General features: G+C 37.3%; 1 long non-coding RNA gene across 1 annotated transcript in view; it reads right to left on the reverse strand.

The window, feature by feature from the left end:
* The window catches only part of LOC129037023 (uncharacterized), a 53,117-nt gene that overhangs the window by 17,333 nt on the left and 19,601 nt on the right, over window positions 1-16,183 (reverse strand). Inside the window, exons 2-3 of the long non-coding RNA XR_008502718.1 lie at window positions 5,572-5,730; window positions 4,947-5,000 (exon numbers count right to left, since the gene is read on the reverse strand). This is a non-coding gene — a long non-coding RNA (uncharacterized LOC129037023). The remainder of the gene's footprint in view (window positions 1-4,946; window positions 5,001-5,571; window positions 5,731-16,183) is intronic.

Raw genomic sequence — 16,183 nt, forward strand, 5'->3', positions numbered from 1 at the left:
TGAGAAGACATGGACACATTGAGGGTAACAACACACACTAGGGCCTGTTGGAGAATGAGGGGTGGGAGGAGGGAGAGCATCAGGAAGAACAGCTAATCGATGCTGGGCCTAATACCTAGGTGATGGAATGATCTGTGCAGCAGACCACCATGGCACATGTTTACCTATGTAACAAACCTACACATCTTGCACATGTACCCCAGAACTTAAAATAAAACTTGGAAATAAAAAAAAGAAAATATATTTGAAAAAAAGAATTTTTGAGGAAAATATAAATGATGGAAGTTTATTCTAGAAAGACAGAAAAACTGAATGAAACAGTCACTTTAGAAGATATTGAGAAAGTTTTATTAACCCTTTAGGAAAGCTTATGGTTCAGAATGGTACCATCTAATAAAAATATAATGGCTATAAGAAAAGAGAACAGCAAATATATAATTTTAAATTTTCTAATGGTAACACTAAAATTACAAAAAGGAACAGGTAAAATCAATTTTAATAATATGTTTTAACACAACATATATAAAAGATTATCATTCCAACGTGCAATCAATATAAAAATCCATTTTGCAGCCGGGCATAGTGGCTCATGCCTGTAATCCCAGCACTTTGGGAGACTGAGACAGGATAATCACTTGAGGTCAGGAGTTTGAGACCAGCCTGGCCAACATGGTGAAACCCCTTCTCTACAAAAAATAAAAAAATAAAAAAAAATTAGCTGCGTGTGGTGGCACACCTGTAATCCCAGCCACTCAGTATGCTAAGGCAGGAGAATCGCTTGAACCCAGGAGGAAGAGGTTGCAGTGGGCAGAGATCACATCACTGCACTTCAGACTGGGCAACAGAGCAAGACTCCATCTCAAAAATAAGAATAATAATAATAATTTTACCTTTTTTGGTACTTAGTCTTTAAAACTGTATTTTGCATTAAAACACTGGAATTTAGTTGCTAAATTTTCATTCAAAATACTTCATGTATTTAAATTGTATGCAATTTATAAAAAGTAGATTCATATACCTAGACTGTTCTACATACTTAGAAGTTTTCCTAAACTGAAAATGAATATTTAAATGTAAATTTAATTTAATGAAAATAAAATTTTAAATTAAAAAATTATTGGCTCTGAGGTGAGTTCTAAACTTTCAATTAGCTAACACAGATAGCAACACAACCAATATTAAGACTAATAGTGTCTATGAGGGAAAATTAAACTAGTATTGTGGGAAAAGCTCAATTATTCCTGGTACTAACAATTGAAATACATCTCTCTAGTAAATCATCACGGAGATAATAGGAACACTGACAACATCTGCTATGGTCCAAATGCTGATGTCCCCCCAAAATTCACATGTTGAAACCTAATATTCAAATGTGATAGCATTAAGAACTGGGGCCTCTGGGAAGTGATTAAGTCATGAGGACTCCAATCTCATGAATGGGATTAGTATCCTTATAAAAGAGACTTGAGGGAATTCCCTTGCCCCTTCTACCATGTGAGGACACAGCAACAAGGCACCATTTATGAAGGAGACAGCTCTCACCAAATACTAAATCTGCTGGTGCCTTGGTCTTGGACTTCTCAGCCTCCAGAACTGTGAGCAATAAATTTCTATTGTTTACAAATTATCCAGTAAGGTATTTTAAAGGGTATCATAGCAAGCCTGAACAGCCTAAGATAACATCCTTCCTTATAGTAAGCATAGCAATGTGTTTCAATATATTTCTTACTATAACAAATATTCTGAAGACTTCAGACCAAAACACAAATTCACAGATACTAATTTATGCCCTCTGAAATAATGTTTTTGAGAAATAACTCAATACCTCCTCTGGGCACAAATGCTATAAGTCTATAAAGGTAAACACTTGGATTTCTAAAATGGAGAATGCTAAAGTAGTTCCATCCTGAGTTAAGAATTCAGTTATTCTGGGCAGGGCATGGTGGCTCACACCTATAATCTCAGCATTTTGCGAGGCTGAGGCAGCAGATCATGTGAGGTCACGAATTCAAGACCAGCCTGACCAACATGGTGAAACCCCGTCTCTATTAAAAATACAAAAATTAGCCGGACATGGTGGCGCAGCCTGTAGTCCCAGCTACTCAGGAGGCTGACGTGGGAGGATCACTTAAACCTGGAAGGTAGAGGTTGCAGTGTGCCAGGATTATACCACTGCACTCCAGCCTGGGCAACAAAGCGAGACTCCATCTAAAAAGAAAAATAAAAAATAAAATAAAATAAAATAAAAATAATCCAGATGTTCTGGATTAACCTGTCTGTAACCAACACCTGCTGCTAGTCCGAGTGTAAATACAATACACTGGAACTAAATTGTATTAAAACCCAATGAGATTTAGAACAAATCTATTTTTTCTCTTTCTTGCAGGTGCTCAGGGAAGTAAGGAAAAGTTTTATCTCTGCAATTGTGGTTGAAATGTGCTACAGAAATTTCAGAGTAAGTGCAGAATCTCATGTGGATGTGCATTTGTTGCGTGTGAATATAGTCAAAGTTCCTCTTTAAAAAATGCCAAAAAAAAAAAAAAAAAACCTAAGACTTTGCAGAGAAACTTTGAAGTGATTATTTGCTTTATAGGTTATTTCTTCTAGACAACGTGTTTCATAACACACCCTGATTACCAGACTGAGACAAAAGAAATTTAAAGCGAAACTATTAGGAACCATAATCCACTAATAATTGGTTAAAAAGGCAAAAAGTATTAAAATTATTATGCAAACGTAGAGAAATTTAAGGATTATAGGTTAAAATGTGTGCTACATTCAAATGTGTATATAGTGAGGCATTGCCATCAAAGTTGCCTGTAATCTTTCTTTCACCTGATGGTGTTTGGTTTTGTTTCCCCCACAGGATAAAGAAGAAAAGCATTAGTTTCTCTGACCATCAGCTCCCCAACGAATGAAACCTCCAACAACAGATCAAGTTACTCTACCTTAGTTCAACCACTGCATATTAATCCCTAGAGGGTAAGTTCAGTTTTAAGCCTTCTGAGAGGGTCCTAGTAATGGAGACATAGGCCCAAGAAAAAGGAGTCAATGCAATTTTCTTAAGAAGTATACATGAAGAAAGCCTCTAGCTGCATGACCTCAAAAGAACAAGAAAGAAATCCATAGGTGTCAGAAATAACTCCATGGTAGCTCTATGGCTTGGCCCTTTGTTTGTGTGCCAGATGATAAAGGACAGTTGGTTTCTAGGAACTTGTTCCCATAAGAGAGTATTCCAACTATCCGAGGAATGAATTCCCTTTTAATTTAAAAAAAAGCGGGGGAGGGAGATGTTTTTTTGAAAACCTAAAAGATCCAAGAAGAGCAATTGTATGGAGGAAGAAAAAAAATTTAGTAAAATTTAAAAGTTTTTTTAAACGTTTAATATATAGTATTTAAATACTTGCCAATATGCATTTCCCAAATATAATTGCCCAGTGTTGTATTTCTCCATCTCAGCTAATGGAATGCTGAAGGATAAAGAAGAAAGCGTAGCACACTGGAGCAAACACCCAAACTGACACCAAAATTAGAAGCATCATGCTTTTCATAAAGGAAACTTAAGGTGTGGTCAGTAGCAGCTAGAACTGAGCCCATTAGTTTTTGGCAACCATGGACCTGAGTTTCAGGGCTTTGACAGTATGAGTGACAGCATCATGTTCTCTTTTATTCCTTCAACCAGATGCAGAGTCCCTGCAGCAGCCTGTCAGGATCCACTTGTGTAGTACCCTCTGTGTTTACCAAGGTAACCTCTCCATACTGCATGATGGAGTTTAGATTTTATAAATAAGTTGTAGACATTAGTGAAGCAGTGAGAAGAAAAAAAGGGGAAATCAGAAAGGATTTCAGAGATTATTATCACGTTATATATGAGAAAAAATGAGGCTGAAAAGGGGTGAAATGATTTGCTCCGTGTCACAGAGCAATTCATGGTTTACCCTGTGCTCTTTAGACTTCTGCTCTGTGGCCGTCCTCCAGCTCTGGAGGGCAATGTTTAGACTGTCCCCTCCAAGGAGACTGCTTTGCCTGACCTCAAAATATAGTCAAATTCTCTTAACTAGCCATAAAATGCCATTCTGAAGAAGTCAACAAGCAAAGTAGTAACTAAGTCCTGATTAGGTCACAGCCAGGAATCACTATCTTCCCTCTCACCCACTGGAAATAGCACAATTCAATCACCCAGGTCAAACCAAAACTAGGGCTGAGCCTTCTCTGGGCTCTCTGTCTCCCAATTACCAAACATGGCAGAATTGGAATCAATGCCCATTGCTGGCTCAAAGTATGAAATGCAGGGCAGGGATTTAATCTGTACCAGATACAGGATGGGAGACAAACGAAATAATGTCATTAAGAGTAAGTGACATTGCTATTGATTCTGGAAGCTTGTTTTCAACAGATGCTGTCAGGTACATGTCTGTTATTTCTACAAGTCTCTCCTGCTGCATTCCTTCCCTATAAGATGCCCTGAGACCTCTGGGCATCAAGCCTGAGGGTTAGGCTCGTCCTTAGTCTCACCTGTAGAAAGACCTCAGATTCCCGCTCTCTGGTCTCACTGCCAAGTTATAATCTGAAATATCATTCTAGATTCCAGGGTACTCTGGGGTTGCAGGTAGACGGAGGAGAAAGATCAAGATTTAAGGGGTAAATTTAACATAAATGCCATCCATTCATTTATACATTGTGATACTAAACTAGCTAAAAACACTTTTTATATATCTGTATAACTCTTATTCTTTACAGGAAGTTTTCAGACCTTTGTGAAATGAACCTCAAAACCCCACACATTTTGCTAGCCCTATTTCATAGACAAAGAACCTGAGTTCCAGAGAAGTTAACAGTCTTTTCCAAGTTCCTATAACTAGCTTCAATCAGCCAGTGGCAGAGTTAATATTTTGGCCCAAGTTCCCTAATTCAGGGCTCTTAAGAAATTACAACATAGTACTCACCTCGTTATCCAGTTTCACTTTCTGCGGTTTCAATAACCCACAGTCAACTGCGGTCTGAAAATAGATGAGTAGAGTATAATAAGATATTTTAAGAGAAAGAGAGAGAGAACACATTCACATAACTCTTATTACAGTATACTGGTATAATTGTTCTATTTTATTAGTTATTGTTGTTAATCTCTTACTATGACTAATTTATAAGTTAAACTTTATCATAGGTGTGTATTACAGGAAAAAACACAGTGTACATAGGTTTCAGTACTATCCATGGTCTCGGGCATCCACTGAGGGTCTTGGAATGTGTCCCCTGCAGATAAGGGGTGATTACTGTACTGCCCATGCTACTGTGACCAATAATAAAGACTAAATATGTGACTAGATATGTACTCAACAAAACAGTCAAATATAACAACAGAAAGACTGTTCAACCAATCTGTTTTCTAATTTGAATAACATGGCTCTTGGCCAAGTGAAATAACTTTCTCATTAAATATAATTCTATGAAGATAAAAATAATTTACACCTGACTGTAAAGCACACTACAAAGCCCAAAAGAACGCCCAACAGCGCCTTAAGATACAGTCAGCTGTCAATAATTATGATTAAAAAAAAGATGTACTCTTACTGCAAATGGCATTTCAAATCATTGTAGATGGTATAACAGTTTCTTCCATCCTCTGAACTCTGTGTTTGTTCTTCAGCACCTTCAAGACATCCCTACAACCAGAGGTCAGTCAGTCATGTTTGAATGCGGAATCCAGGCCACAGCCACAGTTCAAGTTCACTGGTAGAGAGAGAACGTGCAAACAGCCAACTCAGATGACTTTCAGATTCTGAGGAAAAGTATCATGATAAGCCTTTCAATTGTTTTTAATTCCAGTTAACCTTGAAGTCTGCTTCCTGTTTTAAAGTTTAATTGCTGATTTTTTAAAGGCTTAAAGATTTGTGCTGTTAAACAATTATTGTCTCAAATCCAAATGATTTCTCAACAATAACCAACAAAGAAAACTGTTTTGATGAAAGAGTAATTTTCATAGCTGTGAAAAGATTGGTTTATCGTCATAAATTAATCTTATTTTCATAATGAGTTCTTGACATATAAACAAAAAGAAATATGAGAATAAACATATTTCTTAAAGGGTAAAACATAAAAAAACTGATGCATAACTTTTTACTTTATTGGGTAATTTTCCTACAAGATAATTAATTTGGAGAAAGGTAGTAAGTATAATGATCTATCTCATGCTAAACAATGAGTTTATACTTTATAAACAATTTCTCATTTAATCCTCACATAAACATTTTGAAATAAGTGTTATTATCCTCATTGTTAAATAATTGAAATTAGAAATACAAAAAAATCTTGCTCAAGGACACAAGGCTAGTAAATGCTGTAGCCAGTGTTCAAATCCAAGATAGTTCTTACACCAAATGAAGAAAATATACTCATTTAAATATTAATTCAAAATAACTAAATATTTACACATCATATATAGGAAAAAAATCTTTTTATTACACAAAGGATATGATATTTCTGTTAAAATAACATTTATTGCATTGTTGAAAATAAAGTAATACAAATTTATAATAAACCTGGAAAATACATAACATGAAGAAAAAATTAAAAATAGAGAAAACCATTATTAACCTTTCATGTATTTTTCTACAGTAACACTACAGTATTTTTATAATGTAATATTCCATTTTATTTTAATCACAGAAATTAGGAAAAAACGATTCTCTTTGGTGAAAAAGGCCACCTCAGTATTAATGTGTTCAACAGTGGTTCATATTCAGAGAAGATATATTCATCTGGTCTAATCTTCACATTAGGGATGAAGAAAGTCTGGGTAAGTAAAGTAATTGTCACAAGGTCACAGAGCAATTTAGTGATAAAAGCAGAACTAAAATCAAGTTCTTGTACCCTGCCACTTATTCATTCCTTTATGTACCTTTTCTGAGTTTCTGAAGAATTTACTTACTGTGACTCCAGATTAGTCAATTTTGTATTTGTTTCCAGGTATTTCTCATATACATATGGCCCCTTCTCCCAGCTAAATTATCATCACTTAAATTCTCTCTCTTTTTTCTTGTTTTATCTTTCAGAAGTTTATCATCCATTCCTGGTAAGCATAATTTCTTAAAATCTTGAAAATTGATTAAATCAACATTAGCATCAGAAGACATTGTCCCCTAAGTCACTCTTGCCTTCATGAGCTCTTTTGAGGCTCCCCTACACCAACTCTTGAACTGACACAACAGAAGAAGCAAGATAGCTGGGATTTATCAGTGTTTTTATTCATATATTTATTCATTCAACATAGGTTTACTGAGTACAGACTAATGGTTAGTCTCTGTTCTTGGTATTAAGGAGACAGCAATGAACCAGACTGACAAGGTCCCTGCTCTCAAAGAATATGCATTCTCCCTGTAATCCCACTTGGTTTAGGATTTGTGACTCATGAACTTTATACAGAAGCAGTAAGGAGATGTCCTGACATCGAACATTCAAACTGCTCACTGTCCAAGAAGTAGGCGTGGTGACCATCACACTGTGGCCATCTCTGATTAACATGAGGTCTAAGCGTGATGGTAGTGATAATTTCTAGTTCAGTTCAGAATACGTTTCTATAGGACTAAAGCTACAGAAATCTAGAAATCAAGGAATAAAATGTAATCTCTGCTTTCAAGGATTTCATAGTCTAGTAGAGAAAACAGACATGTCTAAGAAGCAGTTGATAAGAACCATGATGGGATTGTTTTAGACTTTTTTAAATTTTATTGATATATATTAGATGTACATATTTTCAAGGTATATGTGATAATACATTCATATGATGAAATCAGGATAAAAGAGATATGCATCACCTAAATTACTTTTCTTTACACTAGAAACATTCAAATTATTTTCTTCTAGCTATTTTGAAATGTACAATTAATGGGGTTTTTTGTTTTGTTTTGTTTTTTTGAGATGGAGTCTGGCTCTGTCGCCCAGTCTGGAGTGCAGTGGCACAATCTCAGCTCACTACAATCTCCACCTCCTGGGTTCAAACGATTCTCCTGCCTCAGCCTCCTGATTAGCTGGGATTACAGGTGCCCGCCACCACACCTGGCTAATTTTTGTCATTTTTTAGTAGAGACGGGGTTTCGCCATGCTGGCCAGGCTGGTCTCAAACTCCTGACCTCAGGTGATCTGCTGCCTTGGCCTCCCAAAGCGCTGGGACTACAGGCGTGAGCCACCGCGCCCAGCCAATGGGGTTGTATTTTTAAGATTTATCTTTATGAGCCCACTGAGAAGAGAAAATACCTAATCAGATGGATTTTTTTTTAATCTCAGGAATAATCTATTTATTCCTAGTACCTACTCTCCCCAACATCCTCCCACACTGTATGTTTGTTAACTTGGGGCATCCAAATACACTAATCAAGTTGAATTTCTTCTCTTTCCACAGGAAGTCTGCACCTTGATTATCACAGAAGCATTTCCTGAAGACTCTGGGGAGTTCAAGTGTATTGCAGAAAATGAGGCTGGCACTGCAGCTTCTGTAACAAACTCTTAGTTTCCCCAGGTAATAACTCTTCAAAATCTCTTTGCTACAATTCAGCCCTGAGCCAAAAGGAAGAGTCTTTGTTTCCATCTGAACTCATGATGAATTATATTTTTGAAAGAAAGTAGTAGAGAAATCAGAGCATCCTTCCAAGTTATCCATGAGCAAATTTTCTCCAAAACTGGCCTCCTCTCTCTGGAGCACCAAAAGCTATACAAAGGACACAAATCCAAACGATACCCCCATAAACTTTATGCCAATTACTCCTGAACCAGCCAGTCATAATGAACATGAGATCCAGTTTCCAAAGAAGGATTTCTGTACCATCAGTGGAAATACTTTTGAGCTACAAGCACAATAGTAAAGGGAGACAGACCCAACATTCATTCATTCAACAATTATTCCTGGTTCTGTAGATAGATCATGACAAAGCTCCTGTCCTCAGGGAGTTTGCATTCTGACATGAGTCACTTTGTGTCGGTCCTCCCTTGCCTTTCAGTATGCATTTCACCATGGCTGAAATATTAAGCCCTGTGCTTAGATTCACATTTAAGGGTTTATTACACAGACTCATTGAAAAAAAAAATCAGGCCAGGCATGGTGACTCACGCCTGTAATCTTAGAACTTTGGGAGGCCAAGGCAGGTGGATCACTTGAGGTCAGGAGTTCAAGACCAGCCTGGCCAACATGGTGAAACCTCGTCTCTACTAAAAATAAAAAATAAAAAAATTAGTTGGGCATGGTGATGTGCACCTGTAGTCCCAGCTATTTAGGAGACTGAGGCACCAGAATTGCTTGAACCAGAAGGTGGAGGTTGCAGTGAGCCAAGATCGTGACACTGCACTCCAGCCTGAGCGACAGAGCGAGACTCTGTCTCCAAAAAAAACGAAAAGAAAAATCAATGCTGAAATAACACAAGATTTTGAAGAAGTGGAATCTCTTCCCAAAATAGAATTCAGTGTCCTATCTCAATATAAAAATGTGAAACATTTTGTGATACAGGTTTCTTCTTTATCCATGAAGAAAAACAGACCTTAGAATAAAAACAGAAATGTCCTTGTGTTTGGAAAACAAATGTAGAAATGTAAAGATAATTCAGTTAAGTGAATTTTCCCACCAGGTTATGTTTAAAACAACACAATCCATCACCATTTGCTACTTCTCCACCCCCCAACACAAACCTCAAATCAAAATATTGTTTAAAAAATAACCTAGGGGCTTGGTGTGGTGGCTCATGACTGTAATCCCAGCACTTTGGGGGGCCGAGGCAGGCAGATCTCCTGAGGTCAGGAGTTCAAGACCAGCCTGACCAACATGGTGAAACCCCATCTCTACTAAAAATACAAAAATTATCTGGGCGTGGTGGCACATGCCTGTAATCCCAGCTACTTGGGAGGCTGAGGCACGAGAATCACTTGAACTCAAGAGGCAGAGGTTGCAAGGAGCCAAGATCACACTACTGCACTCCAGCCTGGGTGACAGAGCGTGCTAGGCTTGCCTTGGGAAGATGGCCAATACTGATTATCTAAATTTTTTCTAAGTACCTGTGTTTAATAGTGAGGCTTTGGGAGGCTGAGGTGGGTGGATCACGAGGTCAGAAGTTTGAGAACAGCCTGACCAACATGGTGAAACCCCGTCTGTACTAAAAATACGAAAATTAGCCGAGCCGAGTGTGGTGGCACACGCCTGTAATCCCAGCTATTCAGGAGGCTGAGGCAGGAGAATCACTTGAACCTGGGAGGCGGAGGTTGCAGTGAGCTGAGATCGCGCCACTGCACTCCAACCTGGGCAACAGAGTGAGACACTGTCTCAAACACACACACAAACACACACACACACAAATAGTGAGCCTAGGTCAGGCACAGTGGCTTACACCCGTAATCCCAGCACTTTGGGAGCCTGAGGTGGGAGGATTGCTTGAGCCCAGAAGTTCTAGACCAGCCTGGGCAACATAGTGAGACCCAATCTCTACAAAAATATGCAAAAATTAGCTGGGTGTGGTGGCTCATGTCTGTAGTCTCAGCTACTTGGGATGCTGAAGTGGGAGGATGGCTTGAGCTGGGGAGGTCAGGGCTATAGTGAGCTGTGATCTCACCACTGCACTCCAGCCTGGAGGGCAGAGCAAGACCCTGTCTTTAAAAAAAAAAAAGTGAGCCTTTAAAGCTTTAACAGGCACGGTGGCTCACACATGTAATCCCAACACTTTGGGAGGCTGTAGCAGGAGGATCACTTGAGCATAGGAGTTTGAGGCTGCAACAGACATGAATCATGCCACTGCACTTCAACCTGGGAGATCAAGTGGGATCCCATCTCAAAAATAAAAATAAGCAAATAAAACTTTAAAAGACCTTGAATTTATAAGTTAGTATCTTTCATAACAGAAGACCATCTTCATTAGTAAAATCACCTATGGAGAAAACTATTGGGTAAATATTCCATAAAAGTTAACAAGTTTTTATTGAGTGTCTACTATGAGCCACACTGGGTTAGGCAAGATAAATAAGTAGTAAACAGTCCCTCCCTCAGAAACATTTTAATCTAGTTAAGGAGATAAACCTACAGAATGTCCATTATATGACTTCCCATTTCATTTGGTAAATCTTGTACTACTTTTGCGTGTGTGTGTGTGTATGTGTGTGAGTCTGGGTTACAAGTCTTGCTGTGTCACCCAGGCTGGAGTGCAGTGGTATGATCATGGTTCACTGCAGCCTCAAACTCCTGAGCTCAAGCGATTTTCCCACCTCAGCCTCCCATGTAGCTGGGACTATAGAAATGCGCCAATATGCCTAGCCTCATTTTTCAATTAGTTATTAAAGCTCAAAGTTTAAGCAACTTGTTTAAGGCTACACAGAATGTATGTGGTGGAGTGGGCCCTCACACTCAGGTCTCCAAAAACCGATAACCAAAGGTAAGCATGTCTAGAAAGTTGTAGAGCATTAGCCAAATTAATGTTATCATTTGTATTCTTTAACTCCAAACCCGATTGATTCCATTATTATTTCTTGCTTGAGAATAATATAAGATTGAGTCAAATGCTACACTGGATATTTCAAATTACAAATGCTACAATGGGATTCCCTTTCATTATATATCTATGCAGAACTTTAATAACCACAGTGAATTTGTGTGAACTAAAATAAAACTTTCTTCACTCCTTAGTTCTTCCATCCTCAATGTGACATTTTCCTTTTCAGTTGATATAGCAGAAATGAGTTTCATCACACACATCTGACCTCCGAATTTAGAAGTTCACAGCACCACTTTTTTTACAATAGCATATATACCTTATATTTTTGAAAGACAAGAGCTATATATGAAGAGGGAAGAATGAGCGACAGTTAAATTAACTACCCTGTTTCTGAAACTGATGATAGACAAGGAATCCCTTAACATGTAACAGGAAAGGTTTCAGTGAGATAGTAGGAAGTTACTATATTTTGTAAGGCATTTGAATAATTTACTGAAGCCCCTTACTGATAATTTAGAAAAAGAAATGGAAAAGGTTGTCTTTGTGAGCAGGCTGTAGTAAAAGTTCACCCATCTGGCACTGTAATAATTCCAGGCTTAAGAGTCTATGATTTTTCTCAAATAGGCAATTAAACCATTCAAATAGCTATATTTGTGAGGAAACAAACCACCATTCAAAAAAGCAAATCAAACATTAAAAGGCAGGAACAAACAGATTTACAGTAGATTATTAATAGAGCCCCCGACTACTGAGAATGGTATCATAAAAGAGGACCTACTTACCTTTCCTAAATCATCCCTTGATCCCCCTATTATAGCAAAAACTTTAGCCTTGATGTACCATGAAGGCTATCACATGTAACACACGGTAACCTGGGTTGTATCTTACAAAGACCTAGAGAAGAGGCAAAGCTTGAAAGACAAAGAGTAAGCAGAACTAAATTCTTCCTCAAGTGTAGTATGCTTAGAACCTGCTGTAGGCAAAACTGGGAATTTAGCAGGTTGTCCTGGATGTCTCCCCTACTTGGCTGGTGAGGTATACCTCAAACTTTTAGTACAGAGAGACCTCAAATCTATTATTTCCTTTTCCATGCCCTAATCAAACCCTGTTGTCCAGCAGAACTAAATGTCAGTCACATATACCACATTTAAAATGCTTAGAATAGATAGGCTGGGTATGTGGTTTATGCCTATAATTCCAGTGCTTTCAGAAGCCGACGTGGGAGGATCGCTTGAGGCAAGGAGTTCGAGACCAGGTTGGGCAACATAGCGAAACTGTCTGTCCAAAAAATTTTAAAATTAGCTAGGTATAGTGCTGCATGCCTATAGCCCTAGCTACTTGAAAGTCTGCAGAGAAAGGATGTCTTGAGCCCAGGAGTTTGAGGCTGCAGTAAGTTCTGATCATATCACTTGCACTCCAGCCTGGGTGACAGAGTAAGACCCTGTCTCTAAAAAAAAACTAATAATAAAATAAAATGCTTGAAGGAGTGTCTTACTCATAATAAATGCTATATATTGGCTATTATTACTTTTATTCTATTACTTGCATTTGCATTTTAAGTCTCTCTAATTTAGATGGAAAGGCTTTGTCTCTATTAATGGAATTTGAAATATCAGTGAACAGATGTTGAAGAATATTTTGGGAGACTCCTGAAATAAGACTTTGTAGGCAACCACCTACTCACCAAGTCTAGCATGCTTTTTCTACTAAGGGCTGCACGCCCAGGCAGAAATTATCAAGCTTTCTTTGAACACCAAAGAAAGGTACACCTACATGGCCAGCTGTGAAGGATTTTATATGGCTCATATGTGCTCAAGCATCTATTTGCTGGACTCTAATATACATGTTAATTCAATCAAGATTGGGGTATCTACCCATGAGGGAGGGGAACTGAAGCCACCCCATGGAGATAATTCTACTCCATTGGCCCGTTCCTCATGCCACCTACCCTACTTCACCACATTTGCTGATTCGACATTTTATTCTTCTGCAATTATTTACTTCCCTGCACAAAAATGGAAATCTAAATACCATGATGGTCTCTGTGACAAAAAGTGAAAGGAAACTAACTGTTAGGAATAAAGGGAGATGAACATGCATTGACAGCTCTAATTATATAGATTGCTTATTTGTTTGGTTGTTTCTTAAGTGTTTCGAAACTCTTTTAGAACAAAAGTACTAGGCGAAAGGGGCATATGCCATACAGATTCAGAAAACTTGCTCAAGAAACACCATCATGTTTTTCCACCTCCCTACCTTCCCAGTGACATGTCACTATGACCTCGGTCTCCTGCTTCGCCCAGGCTGCCCTCCACCTCGGAACAAATTGCTAGTACTGAGAGACCTCAAATCTATTATTGAATCCTACTCTCATTAGGCAAAAGAAAAAAGACTTCAGATGAAGAATTATGCAATATAAATCAATTGGGAGCCCATCTATCACTGGTCTTATTCCTGGAGAAGTCTTAGTATAATAGATAGAAGAACTCCACTCTTGAAATATTATTTTCCCTTTAGTCCTCTCTCTTTAACTGGGAAAATTCAAAGTCCCCACCATAATAAAGAAATAAGAGGGTTTTTTTTCTATTTTTCCCATTTCCCTATTCACTGCCCTTCCCTCACATGAGCTTGCTAAAGTTCATAGTCAAAATTCACATCTGAAATAAAGAGGCTTGCAAGAGAAGCTCATGTAATCCCACTCCTTAAATACCACTAAGACATCTGAGATATTGTTTAGATTGTGGACTTTTACTTTGACATGCCAGCATAGGTAGATGGACAGGCAAGCACATCAGATGTCACCGTTTGGCAGCTGATAAAAGTCAGTGGTGCTATAATACTAAGCACAGAGCCACTAGATTAGTCTGTGAGGGAAGGAGATGCCTCTTCCTTCCCTTCTATAGTGGGTTAAACCCAGCTGGCACCCTCTGGAACTACGGGTAAGTCCCTTCTTTATTCCTACTACACTTTTAGGTCTTGTTTTTGTTTTTTGTCCAAATCAGATGAGTGTATACAAAGATGATTTTCAGATAAAAAGTTTGAAAGCCACAACATTATAATGGTATTACACAAAAATTTAAAGAGAAAGTGACTCATTCATTTCATTGAGACTGGAAGGCATTATACAAATGATAGAAGGAAAGATAGCTGTGTGTCATTATTTTTAAATCGCCACTTTTCCTTGAAAAGGGATACTTGATCTGATGTAATTGTGGTGATGTCTTATGAACGCAACATATCCTCTATCAGTCTTCTGTGCAAGTCTATGCTATATTAGAGACAGACAGGAAAAAAATGTTAAGATTTTTTAAAAAGGAGACTGAATAGTATTTTATTTATAAAAATCTTTGAAATTCATTTAACATTATTTGGAATAAAATGACACTGTCATATAACAGAATCTATTATAGAATTAAATTGTTGAACAGTAACTACAAACATAAAGAAAATACAGGATTACCTGTGTAAATGTCTGAATAAAATTTTGTTGACACATGGATAAAATGAAACTTATGAAATAACATATTTTTAATTGGGCTTTTAAAAATATCACTAATTATTAACAATGTAGGCCAATATCAACACGTACAAGACAGCTGCCATTCTGAAAATATATGTAAAGAAAAAAGAGAACTGTTTCTGGAAAATATCTACTATTTCATAAGCGGTTTATTCCTTGCTATCTGAAATGAGTCTCAATAATGTACCTGCCCAGAAAGAAATTTAGGAATCAACCTCTGGATTCAATTCTGCAACAGACTGAATAAACCAATAACTACAAAACTACTTGCCTTGAAATAGACTTTTTTTTTTTTAGATCTACTCAAGGCCCTCCTTCAGGATGTTTTTCCCCAACAATTTGAATGCCTAAAGTAGTTCATTTCTAAAATGCATTCTAGTTTAATGTATTTGTGTTCATAAACTTGAAATTAAAACTATTTAACTTTTTAAGTATTCTTTCTCAATAGCGTCTTTCTCTTGGCTGTTTAGTTGCATTTCTGTTTTTTCCTAAAATTGCTAGTTTTAATTTAACTCTAAACTACATAGGCAACTTTGAAATACTATTTTTTGAAGGTATCCTATTATTTAGGATGAAACTGTTTGGTCTGGAAAAGTTTTATTAACATTTTATCCGAGACAGTAACTAAAATAATTACAAGACTTCGTTTCAATGATGACAAACAATTTGGTTGATTTTTCAGTTAAAAGTTTGATTTGTCATTATCTCAGTATTGGCTTATACTATATGAAACAAAATAGGCAAATGTATTTTGAATCAATTTATCTGATATTTTCAATGAAAACAGGATTAGTGTTAAAACAATTTATAGGGCTAGTCTTTGTGTGTAATGTCTATATATAGTCCCGCTTAGGTTTACCATACTAATGGAAAAAAACTCAGAGGCAAATATAATCCTTCAAGGTTGATTTTCATGGCAAATGTTTCATCTAAGAAAAAATGAGGATGTACTGTAGGAAGGCAGGAGGCCCACTACAGAGCTAAGTAGGAGGAATGGCACCTGTCTTTTCTTGGTAACGTATAGACTAGTTTCATATATGTCTTATTTACTTCTATGCTTCCTGTTTGCCATTTGAAAAGAAAAAGTAAAAGCGCTAAAGCAATTTCAAAATTAGTCTGAGATCTCCAAAGGTGTGGCAAAAAAAAAAAAAGAAAAAAAAGACCAAAAAACAAAATTAGTCTAAAATACATACTAAACAAA

The sequence above is a fragment of the Pongo pygmaeus genome, chromosome 4 (genome assembly GCF_028885625.2).
Source record: "Pongo pygmaeus isolate AG05252 chromosome 4, NHGRI_mPonPyg2-v2.0_pri, whole genome shotgun sequence".
In the NCBI taxonomy this organism is placed as follows: Eukaryota; Metazoa; Chordata; class Mammalia; order Primates; family Hominidae; genus Pongo; species Pongo pygmaeus.